The following is a 19,189-nucleotide window of genomic DNA, read 5'->3' on the forward strand; positions in this document are numbered from 1 at the left end:
TGATTTTAGTGATTTCTAAAGTGGATGTGAACATATACATTTTCTTACACTCATAGCCTTACCCTTTACAGTTTCTCACCTTCTCATGGTTTGAATATAGTATGGAGATTTCTGAGAGTGAATAAATGATTAAAATTTACTGTGTGTGTTTTCTTTCATGAATTTTCTTTTATGTTTACTATCTCAGTACTCAGAAAAGGGTTTGTCAAATTTGAATGTATTTGGTGGTAGGAGCTTCAAATGACCAGCAGGACATGGAGGATTATATATAGTATTCTTTTACATGGTTTGTCAGAAGCATGTATTTTGGATGTAAAGCAAAATTAGAGGATAAGTTTAAAGGCTTTGTTACAATTTTTGATACTACATTTTGTCCTTATTATGATTTTTTTAAGACAAGGTTTATATAGTCTTGATCTAATATGGAGATCAGACTTGTCTCAAACTCACACAAATCCCCCTGCCTCTGTGTCTGAAGTGCTGAGATTAAAGGTGAGTACCACTGTGATTGGAATTATTAGGAAATTTTAGGGGGTGAATAAGATAAATGTTTTTATTATAGCTTCCCTTTGGGGCTGGAGAAATGGCTTAGTTGTTGAGAGCACTAGCTTGTCTTCTAGAAAATCAAGGTTCAATTCCCAGCACACATACAGTGGCTCACAACTGCTTCTAACCACAGCAGCAGGGGGTCTGATACCTTCTTTTGAATTTAAAAAACAGGAAGCACAATATAATATATAGACATATATGCAGTCAAAATACATTGAGACTTTTCTTCAAAAGCTTTTCATACAGTTATGTCTGGAGAATTTTATTTTAATATAAATTCTGTGGTACTTTTCTAAGATTTGAAACTTCCATAAAGGCTTTCACAAGTTTCTATTTTGTACACTGTTATGATTTGTAAGCACAAAATACCAGATAAATGTCACATTGTTTGCAAAGGCATTTTACTTTCTAGTATAAATTTTCTGATGTGCTTGAAGAGTTGAGCACTTAGTAAAAGATTCACCACATTTCTTACACATGTGGTCCCTCTCCAGTATGAACTCTGCAATGTTTTCTAAGATATGAATGCTGGATGAAGGATTTGTCACAGTCTTTGCATTTGTACGGTTTCTCTCCAGTATGAATTTTCTGATGTACTTTAAGTAAAAGTCTTCTAGTAAAAGATTTGCCACATTCCTTACAGAAGTTATGTCTCACTTCAGTATGGACTTTCTGATGTTTTCTCAGATTTGAATACTGGGTAAAGAATAGGTCACAGGCTTTGCATTTGTAAGTTTTCTTTCCAGCATGAATTTTCTGATGTTCTCTAAGAGTAGAGCACTTAGAAAAAGATTTATCACATTCATTACAACTGTAAGGTCTGTCTCCAGTGTGAACTCTTTGATGTCTTCTAAGATGTGTGTCCTGAATAAAAGATTTTTCACATTGCATACATTTGTACAGTTTTTCTCCAGTATGAATTTTATGATGTCTTATAAGAGTTGAATTCACAGTAAAACATTTGTCTCAGACCTCACATTTGTAAGGTTTCTCGCCAGTATGGATTCTGTGATGTGTTTTCAGATATGATAATTCAAGGAAGGACTTACCACGTTCTTTGCATTTGTGTAATTTTTCTAGAATATGATTTTTCTGATGCCTTCTAAGGGATAAATCGTGAGGAAAGGATCTGTCACATTCATTGCATTTGTAAGGTTTCTCCACACTATGGTGTCTGTAATGGCTTCTAAAGTGTGAAAGCTGGCGAAAGACCATGCCACATTCTTGACATCTATATTGTTCCTCAGCAGTATGGACTTTCTGATGCTTCCTCAAACTGGGACGGTGGACAAAGGATTTGTCACATTCCTTACATTTGTAAGGTTTCTCTCCAGTATGAATTTCCTCATGTTTTTTAAGTGCAAACAAGTAAGAAAATGACTCTGTACAGTCTTTGCATTAGTAAGGTTTCTCTTCAGTATGACGTCTTTGATATGTTTGAAGATTTAAGCACCAGGCAAGGGATTTCTTACAAACGTTACACTTGTAGGGTTTCTTTGCAGTAGCACTTATCTGCTGCTGTACACCGAGACTTGAGGTGGTATTGATATACTTCCCACACTGGTGTGGTTCCCACACACGTTAGAGATTGTTTGCTATATAAGACTATATGTAGAGCCCAAATAGTCATCATATTCTCCCTGCCTGTGCTCTTTCTTTGCAGTTTAGAGTCTTTGATCTTGAGTAATGTTGGAACACAAATTTAATGATTTCTCACAGTCTTTAGATTTGCAAGGTTCTTCTCCAGTGTGTATGCTTTCATGTCTGTCTGGGTTTGATGAGTCAACAGAGGCATCCCCGTGATTACAGCATCTGTAATTATTAGAGGTTTCTGTAGTTTCACTTGTTCTATAAAGTGCACATGTGGATGGGTCATGAAGCACTTTGTCAAGCTCATTACACTGGCAAGTCTCCTTTTCATTATTCACATGCTGATGGGCAGGATCACATGTGCAATAGTTCCTGAAAATGAGTACAATTCAGATTAGTAGGGCCTGTTCCATGATTAAAAATTTGATAAGTGACAGATTCTCTGATCTTTTAACTTTCACCCTGTAATACCTGATTTTAGGTTTGTTTGTCTGTTTTTTATTAAGGCCAATTAGAGCCCATGCTATAGTTTTCACTTACCAATATACAACAAAGACAATTATAGTTCAGAAGACACAATGCCTTTAAAGATTAAAGGCTTACTGAAAAGCATCAAAGGAGAGCCAAGCAGTGGTGGTGTATAAGTGGATCTCTGTGACTTGGAGGCCAACCTGGTCTATAGAAGAAGTTCCAGGACAACCAAAGCTACAGAGAGAAACACTGTCTTGAAACAACAAAACAAAACAAAAATTAAAAAAAAAAACAAACTAACATTAGATTCTTCTAAAGTAAAGGAAGCAAAGCAAATATTTTGCCAGATATCAAAGGCTCTAGAATACAGAGTCTAGAGTCTAGATTTTTTTTGAGGCAGGGCTGTTATGGTCAGCTGTTGCTTATTTCTGTCCTCCACTGTCTGAGTTCCACACACTACTGTGTTTCTTAACTTTCCTCCTAGGGTCATTGTCAAGTCCATTCTATACACTGACTTCTGAGATTATTTCCCAGAAGAGCATCTATGTATTCTCCACTGGCAAGAAAATAAAGGTTGTAATGAAGACATACAGCAAAAGCCTACTTTATGAACTCACGTTAGATTATTCCAATGTGATAGCAGCATAGTCAAATAAAATTGCATTTTGTACTAATATTAAATCACCATAATTCAGGTGTAATAATAAACAATGCCTTCTAGAAGTTAGTACAACAAACAGGATGCATCGTGGGGCCAGGACACTACACTAAGGTAAATGATCAGGAATCCTTTCAAGTGGAATTGAACATCGCAAAAACATTCTCACTTGAAGTTATCACTGTTGTCCTGCTCATTCACTAGCCCACCCTAGTTGTGGCTACTCTCTTCTCTCTACATTTCAGGACAATCTCATTTGCTCCAGACAGGTAACCTGGCCTATCTTGCATACAATAATCCATGTGTTCTGTGATGTAATTCATGTCTTATGTTAGAATGTATCGAAAGAATACAGATGTCTAACACAGTACTGTACTCAGTACATGAAGAGTATAAAAAGTGGAGGAATCTAGGTGTGGCAGGAACAATAAAAACCAGGACAGATACTGGGGTTCTACCTGAAAATCAGAAAAGCAAAAAAGCCAAGCCACTAAAGAGTTCTTACCTCGATGAAATGTTCAGACTGAAAAGGGCGAGTTCCTGTCTTATAGTCGTCTTATAGACCTTATAGTCATCTCTAGTGCTGGGATTAAGGCGTGCACCACCTCTTCCTGGCCTCTATGGCTAACTAGTGTGGCTGCTGGGATTAGAGGTGTGTCCCACCACTGCTTGGCCTGTATGGCTGACTAGTGTGGCTGTTTTGTGTTCTGGTCTTCAGGCAGACTTTATTTATTAAAATACAAATGAAGTATCACTACATCTAGGAATGATTTCCAATTGCTATTTCCTTTCAGAATCTTCAGTGTATTTAGAGAGAATTTTCAGTTTGCCCAATTTTGAGTTTTTCTCACAATTAAAATGATGTTAAATGAAATGATGGACATGGAGCTTTAAAATAATGGATGGAACCAGTCACAAAATATGTGACCTATCAACTAGGCTGGCTGCAAGATATGCAAGGGCAATGGCTGAACAAAAATTATGGGTATAGCTAGCAAATGACTGATTTACTTAAGGCTCAATCCACAAGGTGGAATTCATAGCTGACACTACTTGGGTAATCAAGGACGAGAGACTAGATAGCCTAGAGACCTAGAGGAAACCAAAAACTCCTGGTGTAAAAAGAAAAATGGGAAAAAAATTATCAATAAATTGACCCCTAATTATATTCTGTTATATTCATAGATCAGTGTTTTATTCAATACTTATCAGAGAAGCTTCCCCCAGCAGCAGATGAAGCAGATGCAGAGACCAACAATCAGACAGTATGTAGAGAGAACTCAGGGAACTATTCAGAGGAGGAGGCGAAAGGAGCTTAAGAGTCAGAGGGGATGGAGGACAACAGAACAACAAGGCCCTCTGAATCAACTAGCCAAGTGAAAGTGAACTCGCAGACTGAAGCAGAAGGCACAGGGCCTACATGGGTCTGCACCAGACCTTCTGAATATGTATTATAGCTTTAAACTTAGTCTTATCATAGGACTCCTAAGTGTGAGAATGAGTGGTTCTCTGATGTGCATTCTTATTCTTAGGACTCTTTTCCTTCTGTTGGGTCACCTTGTCAAACTTGAATATGATGATTTTTGCTTCATCTTATTATATTTTGTTTTTTCATGCTTGGTTATTATTTCTTAGAAGACTGTCCTTTCCTAAAGAGAGTCAGGGAGTAAAGTTGAGGGCAGGGAATATGGGGAAGAACTGGGAGGATTAGAGGGAGTGGAAAGTATAATCAGCAGATACAATACGGAGGAAACTATTTCAATAAAAGGAAATAAATGACAAAGAAGATATGGGTGGGAAAATACATATTATAGAGTTTCTAAAGGCATCTTGGAATGAAACTGATGGGTGCATGACACATCCAACATGGAAAATGGAAAGAAAACAACAAATGTCACAAAGTTCTTTCCCACTACCAAACTTTCCCTAGTCTCCTGTTATTTCCAAGACAGCTTACCAGAGATGTTACGACCAATAAAGTTGGTACATATAAAGGATGAGTTAGAAATGCTACAAACAAAATGTTCTTACCCACAAAGACTAGATTGCTGTAATTCTCCAACATCACATCAATGTACAAAGTCCTCAGTAAAGTCCAGGCATTCCCATTTCTCTTTTGAGAAGTCCACAGTCACATGTCAAAAAACCCTGAAATGAAAAAATTACAGTTTGACCACATGATACCAGAGAGAGTCCTTTCCTGGACATAAGAAGACTTAAGAAAATTAGAGATGCAGATGAGCAAAGACAATTACTTACAGACAAAGAGTTTTGTCTTTTCCTCAGCAAGAAGGAGTGTAACAACACCACATACTGGCTATTTTAACATTAACATATAAAATTGTGTAGTTTGTGGAATTACTTCTTTTTTTTGTTTATTTCGAGGCAGGGTTTCTCTATGTGTGGAATTACTTTTATAAGACTATCTGAGCCACTACAAAGCAGAGAGAAAAATCTGTATTTGATATAATCTGAAATTTTCCTAACAATAGGCATTAGGTAAGTAACACTTTCAGAAGTCTAGAAGAAAATTTTACCACCAAAGAACTTTTATAAAAATCAAGGAAAGTCTAAAAGCACATTAAATAAAATTTACGTTAACACTAAGCATGCACGCATAAGTAAAGTAACTTCAAATTATTCAGGAATGATATAGATTTCCTGTGAGTAAATAAATACTTTAAATTGTGTGAGAATTATAGTCACTTTCAGTGCTTTGCAAATAAATTAAAGCACAGAAGAACAGTTCAGGAGAAAATCTGAACTATTGAGTTTGAATTTTGTAGTCCTCAATGTGTTTTTGTTAGTACTTATGCTGTATTGTCTAACAGATTTTAGGTTAGTAGTGTTCATGATTTTTCCTTTATTTCTCTGGAAATGGAAAATGGTGACATATTCTGTCCTGAGTCACAAGTTAGGATAGCAATGCAAACCTGCAGGTCAGAGCCCATTTTCCAAATCTCTACTCTAAAACACTGCTGCTTCAGGGTAGGGGAGTAGAGCCATGACCCTCATAGATTCAGACTAGAGCAAGGCAATCATGAAGAATGTTCTTTCTGCATCAAATATAATGACTTATTCACATCAGTCAGTCAATGCCTTCAAGACATTATCCTGATATACTTCATATAATACCATATAATGTGCCCCAGTCAGAAAGAAAAGGCTGTACAATGGGATCCTGTTTGGGGCTAAAATAAAAGTAAAGAATACTGATCTTGCTACTTTGGGAATTTACCACTGAGGATCCTAACCAAGTAAGTGATGTGAGCAGCAATTCCCCTGAGAAATATATCTGGTGTCAACAACCACATGGACATATTATCATTGTCATGATATTAAACACCAAAGAGAAACACAAGTAGACTACAATCTGAATAAACACTCAAGAACATCAGTTTCATGGTAAGATCAAGCTACATGTGACAGCCATGTCCTGCCCTGGATAGTGTACTTAACTCATTAGTATTAGGAGTCAAGTCTTATTTAGTATTAAGGACCAAAAAAAACCTTTTATAATTTCACACATTTCTAAGATGCTGTGCCAACTAGTTCATGTGTTTTAATATGCATTTTATAATCACAATTCAAGGAAATGAGACAATCCTACATTCAGAGTCTACACTGCATATGAGCCATCACAATAGATAGATAGATAGATAGATAGATAGATAGATAGATAGATAGATAGATAGATAGATATAGTACATTCTGTTGCAGATGTTGCAGTGTGGGTATGTGGGTTTATGCAGGTCCATGAAATGAAGACTCAGAGACATTTGAGAATGAACTTAGCCTTTTGCGGCCATAGGAATCCCCAGCCTTGGTGTACTGAGGCACTTTCCTTTTGCCCAGGCATTTTCATTTTTTCCCCATATTTAAACTTTAGCCAGTTGACTTCTATATGGTCAAAACAACCTGAATGAAACTGCATAAATATAATATCAAGTGCAAATACCTGATTCAGGAGGTACCATGGTTTTCTGGGTTGCTCCCTAACCAAGTTTTGCATAGGTTTTGTATCCATGGGAAACTCTTAGACAAGATTCACATAGGGTGACAAAATGTATCTGTAACACAAAGGATGGACTATGGCTAGATGCTAATTCCAGAGCTAAGGGAGGTGAGGCCCAGTGGGGGCTATGATTAGTAGAGGTGAGGGCAGGGATGTGGGGGATGCTAACTCTTTCATACCAGGCCAGCAAGAAATTCTGCTACAATGTTCACTAAAGCGAATGGGAGTCAGCATATGTTTTTTGTTCATGTGTCACAGTGGAAATATTTTCAAAGTTACATGTCATAAGTCTATGAGGAGGATTTGCCCTCAAAAAAACTTGGTGGTAGGGTAGAACTGAGAAAAATTATAGAAGATATGTGAAATTGTATTGTACAGCTGCAATCATGAAGTTGGCCTAGTTTGGTAATAAAAATAGACAGGAGATAACAGAATAAGATAGAGGTCCCAGAAAGAAAACTAGAAAGCTATGCTTACCGAATACTTAATAAAGGAGGTAAAAAAGATTATAAAAATATGATTTCTTCAATACTTGGTACTGGCATAAATGAATCCAGTAGATAAATGAAACTATAATCTTATCTTTCATCTTATTGATTAGGAAGAACATCAAGAGCCCACGAACTAAACCAAGTATCAAAAGATGAGATGACATCAAAATAAAGAGTTTCTGTTTATCAACAGAAACAATCAACACAGTACATAGACCCCACAGAATGGAGAGAATCTGTACCAGCAACACCTTGAATAGGAGCTAACCTCTAGAATTAATCAAGAATTACAGATATTAAATTCCAAGGAAATAAAACTGCCAATAAACAAATGGGCAAATGAATTGATCAGAATCTTTTCAAGGAGAGAAACAAAAATGTCTGACAAATAATACAAAAAGTATTCAGGATTCCTAAAATGCCATCATGGAAATGCAAACTAAAACTACATTGAAATACTGCCTTAACCCAGTTAATCAATGTCATCAACCAATCGGACACAAATGTTAAGGAGGACATGACAAGAAAAGAACCCTCATTTGCTCTTGGTGTGTGTGAAGGTTGTGGAAAAAATTAATACAGTCATTATGGGAATAAGTTTAGAGATCATTCAAAATTCCAAGAAGGAACTAATATATAATCCAGCTATTCCAGTCCACACCTCACAATAAATCTATTTACACCCCATGTTTACTGCTGTTTTATTCACCATTGAAACATACTGGAATCAACCTGATTGACTATCAATAGATGAATAGATGAATAGATAATGAAAAAGTGTGTGTGTGTGTGTGTGTGTGTGTGTGTGTGTGAATACTATTCAGCTGAAGAGAAAAAAGCAATGGATATTTGCGGAAGAATGGTTGGACTTTGAACATGTAATAGCAAGTGAGGTGTCAGAAGGAAGAAATCACATTTTCCCTCATATGCAGAATCTAGTCAATAATATATATTTATGGAAACAATGTATATGTGGGTACAGCAGAATATGGAGAAAAGAGAACAAGAAAGGTTAAATATCAGGGCTGAGGTAGATAATCGACACCAGTTATGAAAAAGAATATAAGCTAATTGCTTTTCTAGTTCTAATTCTGTCTTTTTTGTGGTGGATAAGCTCAAAAAATATATTTGATTATGAAAACATAAAATTTTATGTGAGGTTGCAGCTCTTCTGTTCTCAATGATGATTCTAACTGCATTAAAATGCATTGAGTTGTACAGCTTTTGGGTCTGGTTAATTTCAATGTGTGCTTTTTTGTTGTTTGTTTGCAACACTTTCATAACAAAGCTCAAAAAGTTATCAGTAGCAGAAACTTCTATAAAAAGAGTGGACATGACCACTGACATGGGACATGTTTAGTGGAGAGTCAACCATTTCTTCTGTCTCTCTTCTTTGAGTTTCTCTTTCAGGAACAATGAACAGATGGCTGCTGCCCTATCATATAATGTCATCCAAAAGAAACAGTAAAAATTAATACTGAAAGCTGAGAAAGAACAATGGCAAACCATAGGAAAAGACACAAACAACGGACTTCTCCCAGGTTTCTAGCCAATGATCTCAAAGTCAGGAGATCATGGAACAACATTTGAAGTTTGGAGAGAAAATCCCTGTCAACCATCCTATTGTACCCAAAAACTATGCTCTTAAAATTAGTAGAGACACAAATGCATTTCAAGACAGTCACCAATTAACACAATTGGTTTCACTCTAGCAGCACTGCAGACAACAAATTAGAGGCAAGACACACAGAGGAAGAGTTAGGGAAATCATCTGTGAGATCATAGAGAATAATTAATTTCATCTGAAGAATAGTGAAATACAGGAGAACGGGGATAAATTATCATCCATGGGCAAGACAGCAAAGAACTAACTCTCACCAAGAAAGGAGAAGAATAGCTGGAGTCCAGCTCCAGCAAGTTCTGAGGTGCAGGATGGTAAAAAATAAAGAGTCCGATCACAGGTTGTTCAAACAGATGACAATGAATAACTCAAGACATCTTTTATAAGCTCTAATGCATTCAAGCATGAGTACTTGCAATATATTTCTCTTCAATCATTTTCCAAGAGTCATTAATATTTACCCATTTTAGTTTCTTTTCCTCTTCCCCACACCCTTGACATCATTGATCTTTATCCCATATCATTGACTTTATATTACAAGTCAAATGATTATATCTTGCCAGGCACATATTAATAATACTGTGCCCTAGCCAGCACCAAACATGAGGTTATTTTAAAAAAGAGATTCAAACCCTATGATTAGTCCTTAAGAGTGTGATACTTTTATATTTTTGTGATCATCTGAGTATAAAATGCCATACCTAGGATATTTTCAAGTGTAAGTCAATTTCTAAATAATCTGTATATTATTTTTATGTGGACAACAAATACAATCCTATTCTTTATACATTCTCAGAATGGTAATGATTGCCTAACTTTTTATCTGCTGGGACCAAGTCTATATACTTCCTCACAGTTTCTACAGGCACATTTTAATTCCAAGGAAACTGGGAGTTTTAACTGAAAAAAAAAACACATGACTCATTGGCAAATGCTGAAAGGACTCAAGATCCTACTCCATAGTAGGATCAGCCATGTTCATTGCTGTTCTACTCACAGTAGCTACAGAAGGGAAACAACCTAAATGTCCTTCAACTGACAAATGGATAATGAAAATGTGGTACATATAACTTATGGAATAGGATTCAAATATAAAAAAGAGTGAAATCATGAGCTTTGCAGTTAAAAGGATGGACTTACAAAAGATCATGTTGAGTGAGGTAACCCAGACATCAAAAGACAGACATTGCTTTTTCTGTCTCATAGGAAGTTCCTAGCTCCAAATCTTGAGATGGGAGTCTACAACCTGGAGTGACTGTAGTAACCAGAAAAGCAAATATAGCCCACTCTGGAGCGTGGGAAGCTAATAGAGATAGGAGTAACAGGGGAAAGTGATCTGAAGGGAGAGATAGACACACAAGAGCAGGGAATTAATTATGGAGAATGGGCAGATGTAAACACAGAAGGAGGGTAAAATAACAGTTAAGGATGTCTGAAACAATCATAAGGAGTCATACTATTATCATCTACCAAAAATGCCTATAATACATACATGTCTGTATGAGCATATATGTTTAGTATGTACATGAAGAATTCTCGTATAGGTGATAATCATCCTCACAAGAGTCATAGATTTTCTAACAAAGCTATGCAGATAGAAACTTTTCCAAGACCTCTGTTTGCAGAAGCTGTCTAGTCTGCATTGAAAAATATGATTCTGCATCCAGGTTTCTCCTACAATATCATGAATCAGACCTTCATGTACGATATAAAACAGTGAGTCCTGCAGAGCAACACAAAGGGGAAACACTTGATACAAGAACACTGTGTAAAAGTAAAAACATCCAGGAATGGTAATAATATAAGAAAAGAAGAGACAGACTAAATAGCCCCGTTTATTTGTTAATCTGTTAATTTGCTTATCTGTTAATCTGATACATTTATTAGCTATCTATGTATACTACAAAATATATATAATTCAAATATAATCCAAAATCTATCAATCAACAAATAAGCAAGTGAATTAAGAGGCAGTTGAAACAGCCAATATGCAGATGTTAAAAAGTTCTGCAGTGTAGATCAAAAGATAATGTAAATTTAATATACAGAGATTCCAATTCTCCCTATTCAGTATCCACACTCAAGTTTCTAAGCAATAACAAATAAATTTCTCTCAGTAATTTCTTGAACTGTAAATAGAAAATATTCCCTAACCAAATGATGAAAACAGACTACAGTATTCCAAAAAAAAGCTGAAAAAAATACATATTCTTCCAAAAAAATCCATTTACCATCTAATGATACAAGATAATGAGAAAGAAGAAAAAGATTTAAATGCCATGACTATGGACAACGATAAAGATGACCGATGGATCATAATTAAAAATAGTGACAAAAAATCAAGACAAAAGTATCAAAATACAAAATAAGCAGTATTAGTGAATGATAATATGGTTCATTAAATAGAAAGTATTTGATCAACACAGGTGAGTGTCACAAAAACGAGAATGCAGACAGTCACAGCAGACAGAAAACAGGAAAACACATAAAACATGTGCAAACTGGTACATTGCCTCATGTTCTTTTCAAACACAAGAAATCAACCTAGAAGGAAGTATGACTTCTCTAAGTCTTCAAGCAATTCCTTTCACAATTCTATTTCATATTTTACAGAAACCAATCCTGAAAGTGCCAAGGAAAAGCAAAGAGCTAGAAAATAATAAGAGGATCAAACTTATAGGTGATCGATCTCACAGTATATTACAATTATAGCAATGGAAACCACTTCGAATTGTCATGACAACAGACAATAGGAGATATTTCCTAGGGAAAACAGTACAGATGGAGTTACATAGTCTGTAAATATACTTCCCGATTCTTATCAAAATTCTATTGGCATTATTTTCAGGAATGGAGACATTAACATTAAAAGGTAGAGAATGTACTAGAATACCAAAGCTCCAAAATTCTGAAAATAATAAATAAACCTAAAGGAATTAATTTTCATCATTTTGTAATACATGAAAATCATAGAAATGAAAACCATTTAATATTGGTATGATTTAAAACTGGTATCAGTGATGTGAATGGAGTAAGGACAACACTCACATGCATATTCAAATAAATTTTATTTACCTCCATTATCTATTCTTCTGTAGAAAGCCTTCTCATACTTCAATAGGATAATCCTGAGATTTCTTTTCAGTGGAAGTCTCCAGAATTATTTCTTGTGAAAAAGAATGTGGCAAAACTTATTTCATGTTCACTTACACATTGACTTGAACCCCTTGCCATCCCTTCCCCAATCCCTCGAAAATACCTCGATCCTTTGCTACTGTCTCCTCTGTCTCCACCTTCTCAGACTCTTTGTTCTGCTCCACAGGTAAGCAGGTCTTGGTGGTCAGTGAACCCTGCACAAGAGAAAGAGATTCTTCAGAAATCATCTGGATTTCTAACACGATATTGTGCTCAGTAGATGAAGAGAGGAACCTATAAATTAGTCCCCAATTGTCAGGCAGAGTTGGAATACTGAAAATATTAAGAAAACGTTTTCAGTGAGTATAACTTGTATACCATTTTCAATCACAGCTTAGTCAAAACTAAGAGGTAGAAAAGGAACTGAATGATTGGATGACAAAAGCATACACAAATGAGTAAGGGAAATTATCATGGATCGAATATGATGTAAGTTTTACATCTCCCAAAGGAACACACACTTGCAGATTAGTATGTTACGAAACCTTGAGGAGGAGCAAAGGAGACTGTAAGCAACGCAGTCTCACCTACAGAAACCAGACTGCTGCAGTTCTGCAACATCCACAGTCTCTGTGCAAAGCCCTGAGGGCAGGGTCCAGGAATGGCCCCTCCTCCTGGGAGAAGTCCAATGTTACACTACTTGTGGTCAAAAGACCACAAAATAAAAACAAAAACAACAGTTTCAGTTCAAACAGTTGTGTTGGTGCACACCTTTAATCCTACCACCTGGGAGAAACAGGTGGGTGGAACTGTGTGAGTTCCAGAATAGTCAATCCACGATGTGAGTTTAGAGACAGACAAAGCAGTATTAGTGAGTTAAGATCGCAACAAAGCAAAAGCAAGAATCAAAAAGCAACAGTTAAGTCATGTGTCCATGAACTGATTGGTTTTCTTAAAGTAAGGAGACAAAAGACTATTGCAGACATTTTTCTGACGTAGGCAAATGATCATATTTTTTTCAAAAGATGCTTTCTGTATTATTCTATATTAAAATATCTTTTGATCTCTTCCTTCCTTCCTCCCCTCTATCTCTCTTTCCTTCTTTCTCCCCTACCCCCGAGACAGGATTCCTCTGTGTAGCCCTGACTGCCCTTAAACTGACTCTGTAAATCAGGATGGCAAAGGACTCCAAGATTCATCTGTCTCTGCCTCCTGAGTGCTAAGATTAAAGGTAGATGCCACCACCGCCACCAGGTTTATGATGCCCTTCCTAACTGTGAAAATACTGTGACCTGAGACCTTCAAAAAGCAGACCATGCTTTTCCAGGCTCTAAGTTGCACATTAAGACCTCAGCACAAAAATACACATTTCTTTTTTCCTTTCTTTCTTATTTTGAGACAGGATCTCACCATGTAGCTCTGATTGTCCTGGAAGTCACTATGTACACATTACTGGACTTCAACTCACTGGAATCTGCCTTCTTTTGCTTCCCCAGTGCTGGGATTCCAAATGTGTGCCACAAAGCCTGGCAAAGACACTTTTCAGAATGCTATATTTACATATCGGAATGTATACATCTTCGAGGGGAAAATTAATGGTGGATACAAACTTTACTAGTAAATGCTAAAAGTTTTAAATCATATCTGTGAAACTTGCAAAAATATATTTCAGATTCAATTTAATCTGCAGGCCATTATGTAGGATAACAGGCCAGTGGAAAATGACTCTGCCCCTGTCCTTCCCCAGAACTCCGGGACGGGTGCAGGTGTTACAGTAGAGAGGGAAGGCATTACCCAATGCAGGCCTTGCAGCTCTGAAGGGAAAGGTATCCTGCCTGCTGGGAATCAAGGAATACCACAAAGACAAACTGAAAAACAAAACTCACAGAAGAGATTTACTGGGAGGGAAAAACACAGCCTCTGCTCTGAGGAGAATCAGCAAAGAACTGAGCAGGAAGTTGTCCTGATATAGTATCTTCGGGGAGGGTGAAGAGCTTTCCAGGGTGATCTGGGATTGGAGAAAATCTGTGGCCTGATCTTGGGGCAAACTCAGGGATTACTGGGATTTTATGGTCAGATATTGGGCATTTTGCCCCTGTAAGTAGGGGCCTGGCCACTCTTCTGCCTGAAGGGACTAATAAAAATGTCACTTATGACCCTTAGAGCATTCTGGGGGAAGGGCCGGGTAGGGCGGGGTCTAGCCAAGCCTGTGCCTCAAGAGGCTTACAACCTGGAAAGCAAGCCCCGTGATTAACTGTTAATAGATATTCACCATTTCAGCACTGAGTAATAATTCAGGCCCCACTGTACATTTCCACTATCACCCTGCACACGATCCAAAGACACTATAAAAGCCCAAACTCTGCCCAGCCTTCCATTGTCTCTCTTTCCTTTCAGTATAGCCACCAGTCTGTTTTTCCCCAATAAATCTCTTGCATGAGGTTTGTTGCATGTTGTGTCTTTATTGTGTTCCTTCACACCTGACTGCAAAGATGCCCTTGCGCTGAAAACCCCTTCCACGTCCTCTCATGACTAATATCTAAAAGCTCTGCCGGAATGCTAAGTACCAGGTAGTACATAGAAGTTAGCAGGGATGATGTAAATTTTGAGAGGGTTTGGGTGAGGGTAGAACAGAGTGAAGACAAGCTCTCCTAGTAGCCCTAATAGAGATCAGGCCTTAGTCTTTGGTTCACTAAAATGGGACCGAAGTAGACAGTCCTCAGGAAAATCACAACTTCAGATCAACCAATCAGCAGACACTTCACAGCCTTTTGCTAGCTCACCAGGTGCCCCCACAGTGCCCTGATAACTAAAGATAGCTTTCCCTACCCCAGCTGCTGGAAGGTCCCTAACCACTAGGCCCTCCCACCAATCAGCCCCTAGACTAATCTTTCCTCCACCAATCAGTACCAGATTAATCCCTCTTCCCTGGAATTCCCTTAATTCCACTTAAAAGGAGCTTGTGCCTTCCTTTGGGGGTCGCCAAGTGCCACTTCAAGTTGGAAAGAATAAGACGCTCTTGTTATTGTATACCAAAGGCTGTTTGTTGATCTTTCCTTGGGGGCTTCTCTCGGACCCTAACAATTTCAAGAGCTTTATGCATATCACTATAGCAAACAGAAATGTCTTTGCAAACATCAACAGACAAATTAAAATATTCTACTCAATTATTTTTATAACAATACTTCGGCCACCAGAGATAGGATCATTTAAAACAAAATCGGGATTACTCCAATCCAAATGATCTAAAATTTTCCGACATGAGTAAGACATCATAGCAGAATTCCAGAGCCGGCGTCCTTGTGATCAGCAGAGAAACTGCTCGCACCCCTGGTTCCTTCCTTCCTGGGTCTCAGCCCCGCAGCTCCTCTGACCTGGGAGGTTCCAGGGCCGCTGGGCTGCGGTTCCCGTCACTGCGTTGCTGACTTCCCCAGGCCGCCCCGCACCGAGACTGCGGCTTGTACCCCGGTGACACTCAGCCTTGGTCAGGTCTGGACCATGGGATTTCCCACGGTGCAGGACCCTGAGCAACAACAGAGCAACACTTGGAACTTCTGGCTTTAGCTCCTCTCTCCCCTCCCTTGGCCTCAGCCAGGTGGTTTCCCAGCTTCTGCTTACCTCTCTCCTCTAAACCTACCCACGCTCCACACTTCCTCTATGCCCAGCCAATGTGTGACATTTACCCAAAATCTGTTTCTGTGTAAGTATCCCCGCCCCACTGAACCATTCAACCCCCCAACCCCCCACCCCTGGTCTCAGGCTGTCTTCCACACAGCTCCAGCTGTTCTGTACCCACTCTGCACAATATCCCCACATGCTTGCTGCCAGCCTAGACCAGAATTGGATCTAGAAGGACGCTGAACTCCAGTATCTGGCCCCATAGCGAGTTCTGAACCCTTCAGATAAAAGATAAGCAGTCTAACCTCACCTTGACTACCAGCCTCCCGGGCTACATACTTATACCAAATGGTAACTGACTAAATTCAGATGCCGGAGTCCCATCGCCAACACAAACATGGCATGTTAGAACCAAATACTGCAATTGTGCCTTGGTGAGCCAGATCAGGAACTTGGAGTTTGAAAAGAAATAGGTGTCGTAAGAAGTCAGTGATCAGCCTACTGCTGAGTTCATCCTGCGCTGTATTGCTTTAGCCACTAGATGTTGATCTTGTCATTTCACTAAGAAACAAGTTTGTCTTCTGTGACTCATGCTTTAGGTTTTAGATAACATAAGAAAATAATTAAATTTTTAATAATGCAGTGGTAAATGCAGAGACTTAACACCCAACGTTTTGGGTACAAATTCACGAAAAAGCCATTTGCCTGAGGATTTTTAGCCACCACCACAGGCCAGAGTTGGACCCAAACCTACCCACTTGCGTTCAGAGAAAAACTAGTGCTCTCAGCTTCCATCTGCCCTGGTTTAGCTTCTGCTGCTGTCCAGGCTTCTTGGTGGTGGCATGGACCTAGAAACTCCACAGAGTTGTGACAATAAATGTGCCTCCCACCAGTACCTCCACCATGAAGCTGGACTCTGAAAAAGTTAAGGAATGAGGCAGAGCCAGTCGCCAAGGCCACAGTTTTAATCCTTAGCTGTTTAGAGTGTTAGTTACAAGTTGTTATGGATAATGGTCAGGAAAAAAAACTAAACAATGATGTTGAGTTCTTGTTTTGAAAAGAAAAAAAGGAAAAATGCTGTGGGGAATGCTTTTTGTACAAGTTATAGATTTGTTAATTGTATTGGTTTAATAAAGTGCTGATTGGCCAACAGTCAGGCAGGAAGTATAGGTGAGGCAACCAAACTAGAATAATTGTGGGAAGAGTTGCAGAGGAAGCAAGATGGGATTGCCTCACTGAGACAAGCTAAACATAGATAAGAATTTTGTGTTAATTTAAATTGTAAGAGCTAATTAACAATATGACTGAGCTAAAAGACCAAACAATTTATAATTAATATAACCCTTTGTGTGTTTCTTGGGACTTATGGCTGCAAGATCGGGAAGGACAGGAACTTCTGTCAACAGAGCCTTTTGACTGTCCCAATGAAAAATAAGGTATGTGGTCCCAGTACTAGAAATGTCAGTTACACCATTCTATCAAAGAGTCTGAATACTGAGGAAGAAGCAAAAAAAGAATAAGAAGGGAAAGAGGAGGAAGGGCTAAGACATGCCATGCTCTAGACTCCATACAGCTGTTGTAATCACTAACCAAAAGCAACTGTACTTACCTGCATTGACCTCACCCTAGACCACAATCAGTCTAGGAAAGAAAGGCTCATAGGGCCCACTTTTACCTCTCAAATATTGTCTAAGGATTGCTTGTAGAAGAATCATTGCCTTTACCTTCAGTCCTCTGCTGATCCCACCATGTTCTAACACATAGCTCCAAATCCACAGTCTTACAGATGGTCCTGTTTAATCTCAGCGGGTCCAAGCAAAAGGAATGGAGATGAGCACAACAGATTTTTCGGAATTGTAGGCAAGGAAAGTAGAGAAGTAGGAAATAAGAGTGGGTAGAATTTTTTTGACACATACAACACAGATACACACACTGTATCTATGTCTGTTAAATAGCTATTATTTTTTAAAATGACTACATCAGTCTGTAATTTCTCCTTGGTTTTATCAGTACCTGGTTTACTGTAAGGTAATAATGAGAGTCCGGAAGTCTTTCATTTTTGTGTCAAGAAGTATTTTAAGTAAATATGCTGTTGATTCTTCTTTGGAGTTCAGATGTAATCCTGTCAATCTGGTAATGGAGTTGTCTTAAGGGGGAATTTTATTCTTACTTCAATCTTATTCTTAAATGTAATTTTGTTTACATTATTTATTTTATGTTCTTTAAATTTGGTATGTTCTATACACCTGGAAACTCATCTATTTCCATTAGAATTTCCAATTCACTGGGACAGAAGTTTTTATTGTCAGTAAAATTAGATCCAATTGAGTACTAATTTCTAACATTTAGGTTGTGTAGTTACCTTGGGTAATTTTCAAGCCATGAAAAGAAAAAGTTATGTATTGTTGGACAGGTCATACAAGCCTGAAAACCAGCACTCAAGAGGCAGAAACAAGAACTCTGAGTCCAAGGTCAGCCAGGCCTACATATTGAGTCTAGGGCTCGTGGCAATACACAAAGAGACTCTGTCTCAAAATAAGGCAAACACCTTCCTGATTAATAGTATTTACCCTACCAGAAGCACAATGCAAGCTTTCAGAGAAGGGAACCCAGCAACAGTCCTATCCATCTGTGATGACTATGAACTAGATCAAAGAACATCACGGCAAGATAACTTAAGGGTGCAGAAGTGGCAAGAACATGATGGTGGTAACCAATAGCTCTGTTATTGGATTTACAGGCTAGGTAACAAAACTGACCTCTTAACCAAGGGGAAACCATGACTGGTAATGGAAATCTTGCTACCTACTTAGTGCTGTTGAAGTTATGAATTGTGGAGGAGAACCTACAATCATTTTACTACCTTGTACTCACAGATTTGCTTAGTCTTAACTTCTCCTCAAAGAAATTTCTCTTTGTCACAGGTGAGTCAGTGACCACACACTGGACAGTCGGAAGGGCCACTCTCTAGGACCTTCCCAGGGAGACAGAATCCAGGCCCCCCATTCCCTAAGATTTCCTGGTCATCCATCAGGGTGTGT

At 38.2% G+C, this 19,189-nt stretch overlaps 1 pseudogene; it reads right to left on the bottom strand.

The window, feature by feature from the left end:
- Positions 1-1,439: 1,439 nt before the first annotated feature.
- On the bottom strand, positions 1,440-16,411 carry LOC125411856 (uncharacterized; annotated as a pseudogene).
- Between the last annotated feature and the right edge of the window lie 2,778 nt (positions 16,412-19,189).

The sequence above is a fragment of the Myodes glareolus genome, chromosome 1 (genome assembly GCF_982192425.1).
Source record: "Myodes glareolus chromosome 1, mMyoGla1.1, whole genome shotgun sequence".
NCBI classification, from domain to species: domain Eukaryota; kingdom Metazoa; phylum Chordata; class Mammalia; order Rodentia; family Cricetidae; genus Myodes; species Myodes glareolus.